Here is a 17,552-nt window from a genome sequence, read left to right as displayed (position 1 = left end):
GAAACTGAGGCAGACAGAAGTTAATAATCTTGTTGATTAGTGTTGGAGGGCAGATTTTAATCTAATTCAAGACCTGGTTACCCATTATTCCACCTAGCTGCCCGATCTCTGATCTGACTTAGAAGGAGTTTCTATCCTGGAAATTCCCTATCCTGAGGAAATCACAGTTCCAAAATCCTCCAAGAAAAAAAAAAAAAAGTCTATCAAATGAAGATGCCACAAAAATGGGGACATGCTATTGTTCAGTCGTGTGCCCTCAGCAATTTTATTTTATTTTATTTTATTTTTTTATTCATTTTTCCAAATTATCCCCTCCCTCCCTCCACTCCCTCCCCCTGATGGCAGGTAATCCCATACATTTTACATGTGTTACAATATAACCTAGATACAATATATGTGTGTAAATCCCATTTTCTTGTTGCACATTAATCATTAGCTTCCGAAGGTATAAGTAACCTGGGTAGATAGACAGTAGTGCTAACAATTTACATTCACTTCCCAGTGTTCCTTCTCTGGGTATAGTTATTTCTGTCCATCACTGATCAACTGGAAGTGAGTTGGCTCTTCTTTATGTTGAAGATTTCCACTTCCATCAGAATCCATCCTCATACAGTATTGTTGTTGAAGTGTATAGTGATCTCCTGGTTCTGTTCATTTCACTCAGCAACAGTTGATGTAAGTCTCTCCAAGCCTCTCTGTATTCCTCCTGCCCTCAGCAATTTTAAAAGCAAATTGCCAATTCTCACTCATCAAAACTAGGGCTGAGGTGAGGAAGAAACCCTTCTCTGATAGCAAACAGCTCACATTTATGTGGTACTTTAAAGTTTACAAAATTCCTTCTTCCCAAAAGCCCAGTGAAGTAAATAGAGCAAATACCGATTCCATTCCTTTCCAGAAAAAGGAACAAAAAAAAAGAAAAAAAAAACATGGCTTGACTACTTCCTCAGAAGCACACACTTAGGTAGTAGAGGTAAGGGCCAAACTCAAATTTTCTGACTCCAACTCCAGGATGGGACTCCATGACACAGTTCGAGCTGTCCAGTGGACAGCCAAGCTATGTTCCAATTTTTCTGACAATAAGGAAATCCCATGGATCTCAATATAGAACCAGTGCATTGGTGGTTTATTCCTTTGATTCAAATCGCCTGGGGCTGGAATTTAGGGGAAAATATAGGTTCTTTGCCACTCAGGCATCTAGAATGTTCCTTGGACAAGAGCCAATCAACTACAGTTAGTGTGTGACAAAAGGAGCATCAAGATGACACGACTAACAAGAAAGAAAAAGGCATTAATTGCCAATTTAGAAAATGCCAAGTGTGAATCTAAGACAGAAAGTGAAAAAGCAATTGTGTATTTCTTTTCTTTTAAAGAAAATAGTGTTGGTGATGCAAGGGAGGTGATAACGCCAAGTTGTCAAGGTTTAAGATCACCCAGTCACAGGATCTAATAGCTGGAGGAGTCCTCGGAGCACAAACCGGGCCACTATAACATATAACCCAGGCCCCTAGAACATAGCCAGCAATGATCCAGCTCCTGCTTGAAGACCTCGTAGGAAGGGGAAATCAAGTCCTGCCCAGAAAGCCCTGGGACAGCTCTGACTGGAAGAGATTTCCTCTAATATCAAACTTAACGCGGTCCCTTGTAATCTTTATCCACTGTGCCTGATTCTGCCTTCCCAGGCCAAACTGAATAAGTCCCTTGTCTCCTCTCTGTGAAAGCCTTCAAATCCTTGAACCAGCCAGAGCCTTCTCCTCTCCAGGCTGACCGTGGCCAGCTCTTTCATTAATGCTCCTATGACAACATAAACAGAAAGCCCTTCACCATTCCGGCCGCCCTCCTCTGTGGCACCCAGAAGCAGAAGCAATATTCCCAAGGAGGTTTGAGAAGCCAGAGTATAGTGGGAGATCACCTCCCCATTACTGGAGGCTCTGCCCCTCTCCTCGCGGCTCGAGATTATATTAGCGCTTTTGATTGACATATCACTCTTGGGACATATATTGAGCTGGTAGTTCACTAAAGCCCCCAGATCTTTTTCAAGACAACTGCTGTCTACCCACAGCTTCCCTCCTCACGAGATTGAATTCTGTATCCAAGGGCAAGGCTTTACATTTATCCCTATTGGATTTCAGCTTATTAGATTCAGCCTACCGCTCTGGCCTGCCAAGATCCCCTTGGCTCCCCATTCCATCAGCTGCTATATTAGCTCTCCTTCTCAGCTCTGTGCCATCTGAAACTTTGATGAGCAGGCCACGCGTGTTTCTATCCAAGTCACCGATATAGAATGCTGAATAGCAAAGGGCCCTTCACAGATCCCAGAGAGACTCTGCCAAAGACCTGGCCACGCTGCCAGGAGCCGTTGTCCACTCCGTATCATGTCCGGTCATCCAACCGCTTCTGAATCCACCTGGCTGTACAGGCCACAATCTCTCCATCTTCTTCACAGCAATAATATATGGAACTTTATCAAGAGCTTTGCCCCAAAACCAACTAACCCAAAACAAACAAACAAAAAAACCAAACCAAAACCAAACAAAACAAAAACAAAACAAAACAAAACAAACAAACAAAAAAAAAAAAAAAAAAAAAAAAAACCAGCCATGGAGTCCAGTCTATGTGGAATCAGGAAGAGCTGAATTCAAATGTGATCTCAGATACTTCCCAGCAGCATAAGCCCAGGCAAGTCACTTAATCTCTATTGGCCTTCATTTCCTCAATTGTAAATTGGGATAAAGCTAGCTAACACCTACCTGCCAGAATAGTCATGAGGATCAAATAAGATATGATGTGTAAAGGGCTTAGCATACTACCTGGAACATAACAGACACTTAATAAATCCAATTTCCTTCCTTCCTTCTTTCCTAATTTAGCTAAGTTATACCCACAACATTCCCTTTATCTACTAATTTAGTAATCTTGAAAAAAAAGAAGAGAAAGTAAGTGTTCTATTGAAAAAAAAAAACATCTCTACTTATGGAATATTAGAGAAGGAGAAGGAGAGGATCTCCCTAGAATGTGGAATGGCAGGGCAGGAGAGATCTCTACAGGGGAGGACATCCAACCTCAGCACAGCAAGAAACTTCAGAGATTAGGGTTTCACATCCTAGATCCTGAGAAAAATGATTCCGACTTGTCAAAGGTTACATGGGAAGTTGGTAGCAAAGCTACTGACCAAGCCCCTCTTTCTGTACTCCCTTCCCAGGCCTCTCTCACTGCTGACGGCTGGGAAGAAGGAAAGAAGGAAAGGAGAGATGCTACAACATAAACAAAGCTTATACTTCTGTCTCACTGGGCAGTTAGGAAGGATTTTACCTATTCTACATGCAGCAATCCAAAGATTTTTTAACTCACTTTGCCTAAAAGCAGAAAAGTAGGATCACCCAGCTAGGGAGCAGCCCAAGTGACCAGAATGCAGATTCCCTGCCTCAGTAGCCTAAGTCCTTCCACTCTCCCTTATGTCTCCTTCCCCCAACTCAGCCCTGAGCAATCAGACTCATCAAGCTTAATTGTACCAAATCAAAATGCAGACCAGGTCAGGAAAGTCTCCAGCAGAGAGCTGGGTCAGGCTTTCTCCTCAAAAGCAGAGGAATCACTGAAGACAATGAGCAGTCTTGGCAGTCCCCGCAGAGTCTTGGCTGAACATTGAAGCGGTGTGGATACCTAAACGAGTCTTTAGGGCAAGTTGAAGGCAGACTGTCTATTTTCTGTCCTCTGAATTAAGTTGATATGTTTAAAACAAGGACTTATCCTTGAGACATCTCCTGGCTCCCTAAAGAACTCTTTACATCTCTATCTTGGCATAGAATGGATCCTAACTTCTTAAAGACTGTGCCAGTAAAACGTGAATTCTTGCAGGTCCTACCAAGCTGGAAAGAATTTGAGTACAGGCCTAGTGGTGAAATCTGAAGGTTCTAGAAGTCACATAAGCAAGCAGTCCCATGAGGGAGATTTTAATTCCTAGGTACCACACAACACATTGGGAGATTGTCCTTAAATCAATGGAAATAATAAAGCAATGATGGAACATAGGATCTAGTCACCTGGGCATGAAAAAAAAAAAATTAAAAGAACAGTATTTGCAAGTTTTCTTTTGGGAAATTGAACAGATTTTTTTTTTAATCATCCTAAATTTCTCCCCATGACAAGACTTTTTTGAACCCATGATGTCATGGGTCTGTGAGTTATAGATCCTAAGAACGCCAAAGAATTGCAATGCAGGAGAACCCAAAGTTTAGCATCATGGAAATACTCAGCAAAAAGCTGGGCTTACAGCAAGAAGGTGGGATGAATGGCGGTTGGCTGTTTTTATTCCATTTCTATGTATGCTATATCAAGATTATATGGGGGGGCAGCTAAGTGGCGCAGTGGATAGGGCACCAGCCTTGAATTCAGGAGGACCCGAGTTCAAATCTGGTCTCAGACACTTAACACGTCCTAGCTGTGTGACCCTGGACAAGTCACTTAACCCCAGCCTCAGGGGGGGGAAAAAAGGAGTATGAGGAAAGTATGTGTTGGCTGTGGTCCTCAAGCAGATTGACAGGAGGATTTTGACAGGAGTTAACACAGGACAGACACTCCCACACTGCTACCTGGGTGGCTATCTCTCACCAATCATATCACAACTATTGGATACATACATGTATAAATCCGAGAAAATTTATATCCAGTAGAATATTAGTTCCCAAGGGCAAGTACTGTGTCTTTTCTTTAATCCATCATCCAGGAAGGAGGAGCCCACACCCTTTTCTAAAATAAATAGACTAAGAAGCAGCTCTTAGAGATCCCTGAGTTTGGAAGTAGAACCCTTCTAGCCCACTCCTAGTTCACTTACAAATCACTTCATTTATATTTCAGTTTCCTCATCCTTAAAATGGGAATAATGGTTGCACTACAAATTTCACAGCATAATTGTGAGAATTAAGTGGAATAATTTATATAATGCTATACTGTAGAAATTAGGGACAGGACATTGCATGTGCACGTGGGCTAATGAACCCCTAGCAAGTGAACCTCCCCACCTCCGCCCCCCCTTCAGGCAACTTTCTAAGATTTCCATCCGCCTACATTCAGAGAGGGAGTTTTCTCTCTGTTAAATAAACCCAAGGCTGGATGGATGGATGGATGGATGGATGGATGGATGGATGGATGGATGGATGGATAGACACACATTTTAGTTATTCAATAGTGTCCTACATGTTGTGATCCCCCGGACTGCACTGGTGCTGGTGTACTATCATGTTATGCTATATAACAGCTATGTATATTGCCATGTTATGCTATATAATAGCTACCATGGACCACACAGTCCCTGGGGTTTTCCGGCAAAGACAACAGAGTGATGTGGTTTGCTTTTTTTTCCTCTAGTAAATTAAGGCAAAGCCAGATTTGTTCAAAGTCAAACAACTAGTAAATGTCTGTGTCTGTATTTGAACTCGGGTCTTCCTTACTTTATCCACAGAGCCACGTATTTGTCTCCATATACACAAACATACACACCTATCTACATGTAGACATACACAGACGTGTATATTGTGTGCATGTATGTATATCCACTGCCATACCCAGACAAACTCTGATGAAAGTGTTCTTCTGCTGTCTTGTTTCATTGGCACTCAACCAATAGGGCACTCATTGAAGTTTGCGGCCAATTCACCTTTCACCCTAGGGGATACTTCCCCCCATACTTCTATAAACTCTCTAAAGAAGTTCTACTCAATTTGCTGAAGGCTTTCTTTCTCATTTTTAACATTTCCTGGATAGTAGGGCAGCATTAGAGATGGCCCTCGGGCTCCTCATTCTCCCTAGGGATCGGATCACTTCCTTTTCCAGTCACATACGTCTCGGTTAATGTCTTCTCTATTTCCTCTCCCACCCTTGGGTTTGTGTTTCAGTGTACTTCACCCACCATGGATGGACTATCACCTTTCCCTTTAGGGGATAGGACATTTTAATTCTTCTTACATCTTGGGGCCCTATGGTTCATCTTTATACAGAATTACCAAGAAATATGTGTATTTTCTAAAATTAGCCTCCACAAACAAGAGCAAGTTGGGATCATAAGCAGTGTTGCACAATCATTACAAGCCCTTCTTACCAGCAGTACAATATACCATTTAAAACATGACCCCACACAAACAACTCTCCTTACAAGCAGTACAGTATGCCATGTATAACAAAGGTGTGATCCCACACAAACAAAGCAAAAAATCAAGTTCCTTTGGAGTGATTTCAATGTGGACACTGGCAATACGACTGTCTCATTTTTCCTTGCCCCGTGAAGTCTGTTGTCTCTCATTTCCAGAGCTGGCCCCCGATCTTTCCATAACTCCACACCCCATCTGCTGCAGCTGGCTTCTGGCTAATACTCAGAGGAATAGCATTGATTACCTCCTCGGGAGGATTCATTTCTCTTCCCCCAAATCATTCTTGACTTGTCATCCAGGGTTTCTTACCCCTTGTGAAAGCTTTCTCTCTGAAACATGACAATGAATTTATGATAAGTGAGTTCTGGGTCCTCCCCCCGTGGGTGTAGCAGGCCACAGCTCCCCCACACCTTTGCATCTTACATGCTTCCTGTCCTTAGTCTTCCACAAATCTTCCATAGAAGATCTCTGCACTCAGTCGGCTAGAGGCCTTTCTCCCAGCCTTCTTAATATTCTTCAGATGTTAGTATGTCATTCAGGGCCTGTTGGCCCTTCGCACCCCCTTTTCTAATGGTGTAAGTTTTTTATAATATCTTACACTGCTTTTCACATATGATATGAACTTGACAGTAGAAACTATCTTCTGCAAAATGGGCCCATGTGATATAACTTTCAATCACTTTTCAGTCATGTCCAACTCTTCATGAGCCCATTTAGGATATTTTTGGCAAAGATTCTCGAGTGGTTTGCCATTTCCTTCTCTAGCTCATTTTACTGATGAGGAAACTGAGGCACACAAGGTAAAGTGACTTGCCCAGAGTCACACAGACAGAAACTATCTAAGACCAGTTGTAAACTCGGGAAGATGTCTTTCTGGCTCTCGGGCCCTGCATTCTACCCACTGTGCCATCTAGCTGCCCCATGTGATATTCCTATGGCTTCAACAATGTCATGGTACCAGAACCAGCTCAAACTCACTAAAGAGGGCCCATTGTTAAAATGTCAGTGTGAGCATTTACACGTCAGAACCTAGCTTGATTTATTATTTTATTGATTGTCTAAAAACTTAATAAAGTGATGGAGAAAATGTTAATCCTGCAGATTAAACTTAAAAATATTTCATGCATACACTTTTGTTTTCAGGGAGCCTTTACCAGCATCCTCCTGACTGGATGTCTCTGAGAGACATTGCATTGGATGACACAGAGTATTTCACTAAGTTTTCCTGGACCTCAGCATTTGTAAGATGGAGGAGTTTCACTTGATGGCTTGTGAGCTCCCTTCCAACAAGTCTCCAGAACTCATGACTTGGGGTCCTTCCTTCATGGTGAATGTTTCCTCCGCTTTACAACCTGACTTCTTAAAAAGGAAAACCAGAGAGAGAGAGAGAGAGAGAGAGAGAGAGAGAGAGAGAGAGAGAGAGAGAGAGAGAGAGAGAGAGAGAGAGACAGAGACAGAGAGAGAGAGAGAGACAGAGAGAGAGAGACAGAGAGAGAGAGAGAGAGAGAGAGAGAGAGAGAGAGAGAGAGAGAGAGAGAGAGAGAGAGAGAGAGAGAGAATGGAAGAGATGGAGGGAGGGAGGGAGGGAAGGAGAGATAGACAGAGAGACAGAGACAAACACAGAGAAATAGAGAGAGACAAAGAGAGAGACAGAGAGAGAGAGGAAGGGATGGAGGGAGGAAGAGAAGGAGAGAAAGAGAACAGAGAGAGAGACAGAGACAGAGAGAAAGAAAGAGACAGAGAGAGAGAGAGAGAGAGAGAGAGAGAGACAGAGAGAGAGAGAGACAGAGAGAGAGAGAGAGAGAGAGGGAGAGAAAGAGACAGAGAGAGAGAGAGAAGGCTGTAGAGGAGAAAAGGCCCACCACTGGTGAAAGCGAAGGAAGGAATCTACATGATTTTCCCCTTTCCCTTTGTGACCCTTTTCTAGCCTTCATTTATAATATGTGTATAAGGAAGACAATGACTTTGGCCAAGTTATCATCCATGAAATAAAGAGGTGCACCCAGATGACCTACAGGGACCTGCCCTGCTCGGAAGCCTCTAAAACTTCCCCTCCCGCTATCGCTCAGTTTTATGGGTGTCAGAAAGTGCTTTGCAAACAGTGTTGAGGATCTCAAATTGAAATTCTGTGAACTTCTCCTGTCAGCAAAAGGCAAGCTCGCCATCTAAAAGAATGGCCCAGAGCTGCTTGCCTGGGCACTGAGGCTTCGCAGTCCTGGGGAGCTCAGCATTCATTTGTCTTTACCTTCTCCCGCGGCCACCTTGCAGGAGTGGATGTCAACTGAATCTGCAGCCACGTGCCTTCTGCTTTTATTTATGTGCACTGGACAGATTCATCCCATTCTACCTTCTGGAGCATTTACAACCATGAGGGTTGTAAATGATTCCAGGTTTCTTTCCAGGGCACCTGACATAAATTCAAGGGCAGAAAAAGACACTCACATCACCCAGAGGCAGCTGACCACACATTCCCAGCAGGCCAGAGTTCTTAAAATCAAACCACTCACCAATGGTAGGATGCTTAAAAAGGGGGGTAGGGGGCAGGGAATGGCCGCACACTACCTTTACTGCCATAAACACCACCGCCACGTATAACCAGCTCCCTAAAGAAGGAAATGAACTGGAAGCACTGTAGGAAAGATCCCAATCCTCCCCTCCCCAAAATACCATTTTCCCCTGATCCTCAAGTAGCACTTGATTTACTCTCTCTCTGGTGACTTTATCATGAGCATTCCCATAATGCACTTTGTGCCTCTCAGACTGGAAGAACCCCAAGGGCAGGAAGGGAGTTTCCCTAAGCAGCTCCATTTTCTGTAATACACAGTATAGTGTTCAGGACATATCATTGTTCGTTGTTTCATTTGCATTTGATCTTTCCTGAGCCCATCTGGGGATTTCTTGGTAATGATACTGGAGTGGTCTGCGTTTCCTTCTCCAGATCATTTTACAGATGGAGGGTACAAATCCAGGCACACAGTGTGAAGTGCCTTGCCAGGGTCCCACAGCTAGTAAGCGTCTGAGGCTGGATTGGAAACCCGGCTTTCCTGACTCCAGAGCCAGCAATCCATCTCCTATGACACCTCGCTGCTATTTTATTTGGTCCTCACCACAAGCCTGCAATGCAGATGTTACTATCCCTCACATTGTACAGATAAAGAAACTGAGGCTGACAAAGCAAGCAAGTAAATGACTTACAGACTCATAACTTCCGATCTGCAGGAGACCTTAAAGATCATTGAGCCCAGTGACTTATGTACAGATGACCCTTGATACGTGACTTGTTCAGGGTCACACAGTTTGCAAGTGTCCAGAGACACTTGTTCTGATTCTGAATCCCCTTTCCACCACACTGTCACACAGGATAAAGAGCTAGTAAATATCAGGGACAAGATCGAAACTCAGCCCTTCTCAAGTCCCAGCCAAGGGGATCTATCAGGCAGAGCGTGCTCCCTTTGCACAGCACTCACATGTTTCAGACAAAGTTTTGCATTCCCTGTACATTACTGTCTTTGGGAAGTTCGGAGCCTTCTCTGAAACACATATAACTCGATTTCTCCAAACCATTCCCTTTGTGCCAGGGAGAACAGATTTGCTGGCATTCTCAAATGTGCATTTATAAAAATTCAAATAAAAAATCTCTCACCGCACCCCCTCCCAAGCTACCCCCTGGCCTGCTGCTCATCTTGGCTAGGCCTTGCCTTGGCTCCAGTTCCAGACAGTCCTATAATGGCACTGACAGAGAGGCGCAGGTGACTGTCAAGGGAATATTATTCAAAGAAGCATTTCTACAGTGATCCCCAATAGACTTCCTACCCGTCTTAACAATTCAGATTTTTTAAAAAACAGACTATCGGGTTAAAGTTTATAAACCACAAATTATCACTCAATGTCCTACACAAAATGTTCTAGATTTTTTTCATTTATCCTTTTCAATTTTCAAACACTTATTTTCTGCCTTCATATCTCTCTATCCCTGGGGGAGGGAAAAAGAAATACAAAATCCTTCCAGTGAATAAGTATATAATTCAAAACAAAGTCTCGTATTAGCTTTGTCCTAAAAAATGTGTGTCTCATTGTGCATTGTAGTGCATCCCCTCTCAGGAGATGAGGAGCATTGTTACCCAGGTCCTCCAGTCAGGGCTGATCATGTGATTTAATCAGTGATTAAAGCTTTTAAATCCAAGAATTACTCTATATTGCAATATTGACACAAGAGGGTAAATATCTCCTCGTTCTCCTGATTTCACTCCGCTCACGTTTCAACTTCCTTTGGGAAGGAAGATAGATTAGTGATTTTTCCAAGGTCAAGGAATCATGGATCATTAGAGATAGAAGTGTGTGTGTGTGTGGAGGGGTCTTAGAGTTTATCTTAACCCCCTATTATTATTTTACTGTTGACAAAAGGAAGACCCAAATGGTGAGATTGAATTGAATCTTTATTCAGGACTATAGATTCAGAAGTGGAAGGGAATCCAGATGCTGGCTAGCCAAACCCTCTCATTTTAAAGCCAAGGAACCTGGGTCCCCATTGAGGGTGTGAGTGTCATGCTCAAAGTCCTATTCAGAGTAAACAGCAAGAGCAGAATTTGAACCCATACCCTTTAACTCCAATCATAATCTTTCCACTGCATCTTACTCCATGTTACACAGCTAGATACTGACAAACCTGGAGGCAAAGACCTCATTTCCTGACTCCTAATCTGGGACTATGACAGACAAAACAATGATCAAAGCAAGGTAATGGGATACATTTGAATTCAGAAGATTCTCTGAGAAAAATAAATATAGTTCTTCTCCACCTTTGCAAAGGAATAATATGTGGGGAGGGGGGAGGAGAATGACAAAGGTCCTTCCATTTCTATAGAAACTAAGCTTGACAATGGCACACGATCAGCTGTGTCAACTAATGGAAGGTGCTGCCTTGGGAGACGAGGAGAGCCCCGATGTAGGAAAGCTACAAGCAAAGGTTAAGTGACCGTTTAGGAAAGATGTTTAAAGAAGACCCCTGAGCTAGGGGAGAGTGTGAGCTAGGGGGTCTCTAAGGCCTCCTGAGTCATAGTCTACTCTGCAAACATTTTCCTTAAAATGGAATCTGGCCAGATGGGAGGACACATGGCAGCAAGCCCTGCCATTGGAGGTTGGGCCCAGTGGTTACTTGACCTCAGGAGTTCTAAGCTGCAGAGGGCTAAACCGATTAGTTGTCTCTACCAAGTCTAGTGCCAATATAATAAGCTCTCCAGAGTAGGGGGAGTGCTTCGTCTGCCAACTTGGGGCAAACCAGTCCAGGTCAGAAACAGAACAAGTCGATGTTCTGTATCAAGCCAGTAGTTGCACTGGATCCATGAGAGGTCATTAAGCATCCATCCTAACTGACACAAGGGGACCCAGTCTCCATGAATAAATAAACAGAAAGATATAGTAAACAAATAATATTAGGTTGTACCCATAATTAATAACACCGAGAATAAAACAAAAGGGTGGGGAGGAAATGCAAGATAAAACTTTAATTTCCAAACTATTTAAATTTTAATAAATTCCACATCTATTATATAATATACCAGATAGATATAAATACATGTTTTTATTTATTGTTTTTGCTCTATGTCTCTTTTTAGATTCTTTTCTATGTACTTAAAGTATAGTTGTTGCTTTTAAGATACTAGTCAACACATAGGTTTTTCTTTCATCCCATACTTCTTACATTGCCTCACTTCATGTTTCTATGTACCCATGGTGTTTACTACAAAAATCTTGAGGTGATTATTTTGTAGGATCGACATTAACTGTGCAGGTTTTTTTCCCCAAGAGATAACAATTGCTAGTATATCGATGTGGCCAACAAGTGTTCTATTCTCTAATTCATACAAGGAAATAAGCCATTGGTGGAAGCCCAGGAGAAGAGGCAAACTGTCCCCATACAAAGATATGTAAAATGAAACAAAGAAGGGCAGCTAGATAGCAGAGTGCAATCAGAAGAATCTGAGTTCAAATCTGCCTTCAGACACTTATTTGCTGTGTGACCCTAGGCAAGTCCCTTAAACCCAATTGCCTCCAAAGGAAATGAAATGATAGGTGAATTAGTTGTCACTACAAAGGTTACTTCTCTCTGGTCCAACATACTGTTACTTTTATTCTCATCCAACTCCTGGATAGGTTATAAGGGTAGAGAAGGTAGAGAAGCACTTGTGGTTACCTTACTTGTGGTTTAAAAGGGTTTTGTTTTTGTTTGGTTGGGTTTTTTTTGTTTTTTTGTTTTTGTTTTTTTGGGTTTTTTGCCTAGGCCATAGTCCACCTCCTCAAATGTGTATACTGCATGAGGGAAAGGATTTTGTCTTATCAAAACTTTATATCTTCCCTTAATAAATGTTGAAGTTAATTCCACCCCTCTTTCACAAAAAGCTAGAGTAGAAGAATTGTAAAGGGCTGAAACTCTTGAGTTAATGCATTGAGGTGGGACAACCGAGCACTTGAGGCTAATTACTGATTGGCCAATACTCTATAAGAATATGCTTGGGAAGTGGCCCTTCCCACTATCCTGTGCTGGCCCAATCCTTTGGTGTCACTTGAAGACCACCAGTGCTGAGGAAAGCAACTTCCTCCTATCTCAAGGAAAGACATTCAACTTTGGAATAACTCAAATGAGCAGAAAGTTTGAAAATATCAACATTTCAGCATAATTTGATACAGAAAGGTAAGGATGGATATAAATAACTTTTGAATACAGAAAGCACAAAACACAAACAAAAATGTACTTGAGCCCCTCTTTTTAACAATTAAATTATGTTCTTATAAGATGTTATGTTACAGAGATTCCTTTTAGCAATCTCAGGCTCATCCTGAATTGCTTTCTCTCCCTCATCTACCCTCTCCAGTCTCATCAGTGCTATTTCCCAACTCTCACATCTGTCCCCTTCTCTCCACCACCCAAATCCAAACCAGTATCGCCTCTCACTATATTATTGTAAAGTGGGATTGCTTTGCTTACTTATGGCCTTCCCCCTCTCCGATCTACTCTTCACAAAGTTGCTAAAGTGCTATTCCAAAAAGAAGCTCCAGTGGATCAAATACGAAACTCCAGTTTGAGTTTTAAAGCCCTTCCCCAACTGGTTGCAGCCTCCTCTTCCCCACCTTCCTGCTCTCGACAGTTCAACCTTGTTGACATTCACATACATTTCATCCGCTTGCTCTCTCAGTGTCCTCGTGAGATTTTCCCTGAAATTCTAGCTTCTAGCGTTCCTGTGTCCCAAGTTACCTCGTACCTTCATATCTATTTACATAAGCACATTATCTTCCTCTATAATATGTAAGTCCTTGAGGGCCACCAGTTTCTCCTCCTCTTTTCCTTGTTCCTTCTACAATTTCTCTTCCTTCTTTTTATTCTCCATTTCTTCCTCTTCTTCCTCCTCCTTTTCCCTTTGTTTCTCCTTCTCCTCTCCAGAACCTACCATAGCACTAATGACAGTTGCTTCTAAATGACTACAAAAATGATTTTTTCTGTTTCTAAAATCAATGCTCAGGGAAAGAAAAGCAGGAAAACCACCAAAAATCCATAGGAAAGACTGGAAATCCCCAAACCTATCATTGGGTACTCTTGGCTAAAAAAAAATCTAACAAACATATTCAAATATAGAGGTGCTTAATAAGTCTTTTTGAATGAATTTGCCTGTCTCATCCCCAGCACCACTGAGGGCTGATTTTTTTTTTTTTACTTATAAGCGACATATATTAAGGCACACATGTGTTGCCATTTACAATGGTAGAGGGAATATCCAATTCCAATGAAATGATAAATCTTTTGAACAGATAGTAGCAGCACAACATCTAGATATCTTACTACCTAAAGAATAGATATTTACAAATCTTGATTTTCTTTCAGATAAGCTAGAGAGACAAATAGATAGACAGATACAAAAAGATTGATAGATAGATAGATAGATAGAACAGATAGAGAGATAGATAGATAGATAGAGATAGATAGGACAGATAGATAGATAGATAGGACAGATAGATAGATAGATAGAACAGATAGATAGATAGATAGATAGATAGATAGATAGATAGATAGATAGATAGATAGATAGATAGATAGACATGGATATGTAGGAGCAGCTTGATACTTGGCTAGACAATAAGCAGTGAAAATAAGAAGATCTGGTTTCAAATTCAGTCTCTTATTCTTATTGATCCTGCCCTCTCTATGGAACATTCTCTAAATCACTAAGTGGAAGAAAAGTGGCCAGCTTGCATCAGAAGAAAGATTTTCCTCACCTGGAAGTCGCCTATGTTATTGCCATTTCAGGACCAGTCCCAATCCTTATATAGATATGCACGTGTCAGACATACACATATTTCATATTTATGTAGTTCACTATTTTCCAAAGCACTTTCACATATGGTGTGACCTTGTGTAAGTCATTTCTCTTCCTTGATCATACAAAATGAGTCCGCTGGTTTCCTTGATCTCTATGGCTTATTCCAGCTTTAAAAGCTATGAAATAACCCTTTTTCCAAATTACCCCATGAGGGAGAGTGTGCAAGTGTCATTACTGGGCGTATAGAGCTCGCGTGCCTCTAACACAATTTTCAGAGCCCATTTCTCATCCCCCCGGGGGCAGGGTCTACATGGACATTGTGGTTAAACTTATTTTCCCGCTGAAGAACTGGCAGAGACTGAATTGGCTCCAGGCATATCTTCCAACGCTGACGCTTAATTTAAGGCCCAATGGCCTGGAAGTTTTGTTTCTATTGTGTCTCCCTCCCTTTCTCCCTCTCGTCCCCTTTCTCTGACAGATACATAGACGCATACATGCTAATATTATCGTTAATTATTCATATTAAGTGGTAGTTGCTAATATGTTCCTAATTCTGCTTTGTTTGCTCTCCCTTGAGAACAGGCTCTCTCCTTTGGCTCCCTTGAGCTATTCCAATTAAGCGCTAAATAAGCTCCTAGGCGCCAAACACTCCGCGCAGCCATTCATTTCACAAGTACCTTCAGCTCCCAAACTTTCATTTTCTCTTTTCTTGATCCATACGTACATTCACTTTATAGGACTATGGACAGGGTGACCTAAAAAATCTAGCTTTTAGGCTCCATGTGTGTTCCCATCAGCCACAAGCAGACACAGGCAGAGCAGATCAGGCTCCCTGGCTAAGTGGCAAGATCTGTGCCCACGGCCACCCCTTGTACAAAGATACGGGGGCCGCTAAGCCAATGGAGTCAGGAGAACGCGTCATCCCGACTTCAGTCCCGGCCTCAGACACACACTAACTCCGTGCCTCTGGCCAAGTCGCTTTACCTTGTCTGCCTCGGTTTCCTCATCTGAAAATGAGTTGGAGAAGGAAATGAAAACCACACTACACAAAGGAAAAACTAATTCATGTAGAGAGCAGCTCCCCATCACGGTCAGGGGGAAGCAAGTCCAGAAGCAGCGTCTTATTAAATGATGTGGAAGGGAAAAGTCGAGGAGAGGCTGGGGGCAGGGCGGCCCGAAGACGCGCAGCTAACGGGGCCAGACGAGTCGGCCGGGAAGCCAGTCTGAGCCAGAAGCGCCAAGGCGGCCCCGCGCCAGCCGGGGGATCTTCAGCCAGGGGCTGGGGCTGGGGCTGCCCGCGGGGCATTCTCGGGGCTCCCGTGCCTGGAACACGTCCTCTTTCCCGGCGCAAACGGGGGTTTGTGGGAGTGACAGCACCACATTCCAGGGCAGAGGGAAGGGCCACGGCCCTCAGACGCCCCGGGTTTGATCGGGTTTAAAGCAAGAAAGCATATTGGCTGAGTCGGAGCCTATTCCGAAGCCTGGGGGGGGGGGGGGGGGGGGAAGCGCCGCCGGACTTTTATGGCCCCTGGGCTCGCTCCTCCAAGGGAAATGCTGGAAATAGAAGGCTGGCTTATATAAAAAAGCACTCTTCTCCCTCTCCGCTTCCTCGCTAATTGTGGGCAAAGAGAAGTCCTGGAAAACCGGGCGAGAGGAAGAGGAGGAGGCGGTCAGGAGACATTTGGAAGGGCGGGCCCCGTGGACATCGCTTAGTCCAATCGTCTCACTTACATAAGAGGAAACTGAGTCTCGGAAGCGTCCTGCCCAAGGTCACCCAAGGAGGCCATAGCAGAAGCCGGGTCCCCGGACTCCCCGGACCCATTCATCCCCTCCCCCCCGGGGGGGCCGCCATCCAGGCCAGCAGCCAGGCCAGGTCCCCTCCCAGGCCACGCCAGGTCCCCTCCCAGGCCGGGTCCCCTCCCAGGCCAGGTCCCCTCCCAGGCCACGCCAGGTCCCCTCCCAGGACACGCCAGGTCCCCTCCCAGGCCGGGTCCCCTCCCAGGCCACGCCAGGTCCCCTCCCAGGCCGGGTCCCCTCCCAGGCCACGCCAGGTCCCCTCCCAGGCCGGGTCCCCTCCCAGGCCACGCCAGGTCCCCTCCCAGGCCAGGTCCCCTCCCAGGCCAGGCCAGGTCCCCTCCGGCTGGGGACCGGCTCCTCTCCCGCGGAGATACCGCTCCCGCGGGCAATCAGGGGAAGGATGCTCCGGAGGCGGGTGGCCAGCAGGGCCACGCCTCCGGCCCGACCCTCCCCGGCCCTAGCTCGGGCCCCGCCCGCCTCGCGGGGTCCCCTTCCCCGCATAGCGCAGAGGAGAAGCCCCAGCCCTTGGAGGAGAGCAGGGTGCGGTTCCCTTGGCCGCCCCCGAGCCCGGGAGGGGGGAGAAGGGGCTGGACCGGCCTGGCGGCCGCAGGGCGAACATCCCCGAGGCCGGCCCCTTTCCTCCAGCCCTTCCCCAGGGGCTTTTCCCCACAATCTGGATCGGAGAGCCACCTTCGCGGGGGTCGCGTCCCCTCCCCTCCCCCACCCCCTCCATCTGCCGGAGGTGAAACTGAGGCTGTGCGGGCTACACGAGTCTCCAAGGTCAGCTCGCGAGGCAGCGGGGCGAGGGACTCGAACCCAGCTCCTCGAAGCGCCGCGCCGCCTCCCGAGAGCGCCCCCCCCCCCCCCCCCGCAGCGGCCCGCCGGCGCCCTGCGAGCCCGGGCTGCCACCTTCCTCCCCGCGCCGGGGCCGCCGTGCACCTGTCACTCACCCGCCGGGCGCTTCCGCAGTGTCAGGGCTCCGGGCACGTCGGCGCCCGCGTCCCGCCTCAGCATCCTGCCTCCCGCGCGGCCCCGGAGCCAGGCGCTCGTGCTCAGCCACAGTCCGCGCAACTCATCCTCTTCGCAGCCTCCTCGCAGAGAAATCCAACCGAACCGGGGTGGGCGAAGGGGCGGGGGGCGGGAGAAAGCCAGGCGAGCGAAGGCCGACGCGCCGGGGGCCGCGCTCTCCGAGGATCCCCTCCGAGGCCGCCGCCGCCGCGCTTCCCGGAGCCCGGCACAGCGATTGCAGCCGCCGGCTCCGCTGGCCCGCCGGCCCGCCCGTCGCCCCGGCTCTAGGCTCCCA

At 45.6% G+C, this 17,552-nt stretch overlaps 1 protein-coding gene across 3 annotated transcripts in view; it reads right to left on the bottom strand.

Moving 5' to 3' along the window:
• JAKMIP1 (janus kinase and microtubule interacting protein 1) overlaps window positions 1-17,552 on the bottom strand; it is a 224,442-nt gene extending 206,890 nt beyond the window's left edge. For 2 of the 3 annotated variants that reach the window (XM_074275077.1, XM_074275075.1), the window contains exon 1: window positions 17,200-17,552. The gene's annotated coding sequence lies outside the window, so the exon portion shown is untranslated. The remainder of the gene's footprint in view (window positions 1-17,199) is intronic. The other variant, XM_074275076.1, reaches the window with a different exon arrangement.

The sequence above is a fragment of the Sminthopsis crassicaudata genome, chromosome 6 (assembly GCF_048593235.1).
Source record: "Sminthopsis crassicaudata isolate SCR6 chromosome 6, ASM4859323v1, whole genome shotgun sequence".
NCBI lineage: Eukaryota > Metazoa > Chordata > Mammalia > Dasyuromorphia > Dasyuridae > Sminthopsis > Sminthopsis crassicaudata.
This window is presented reverse-complemented; position numbering and strand designations above follow the sequence as displayed.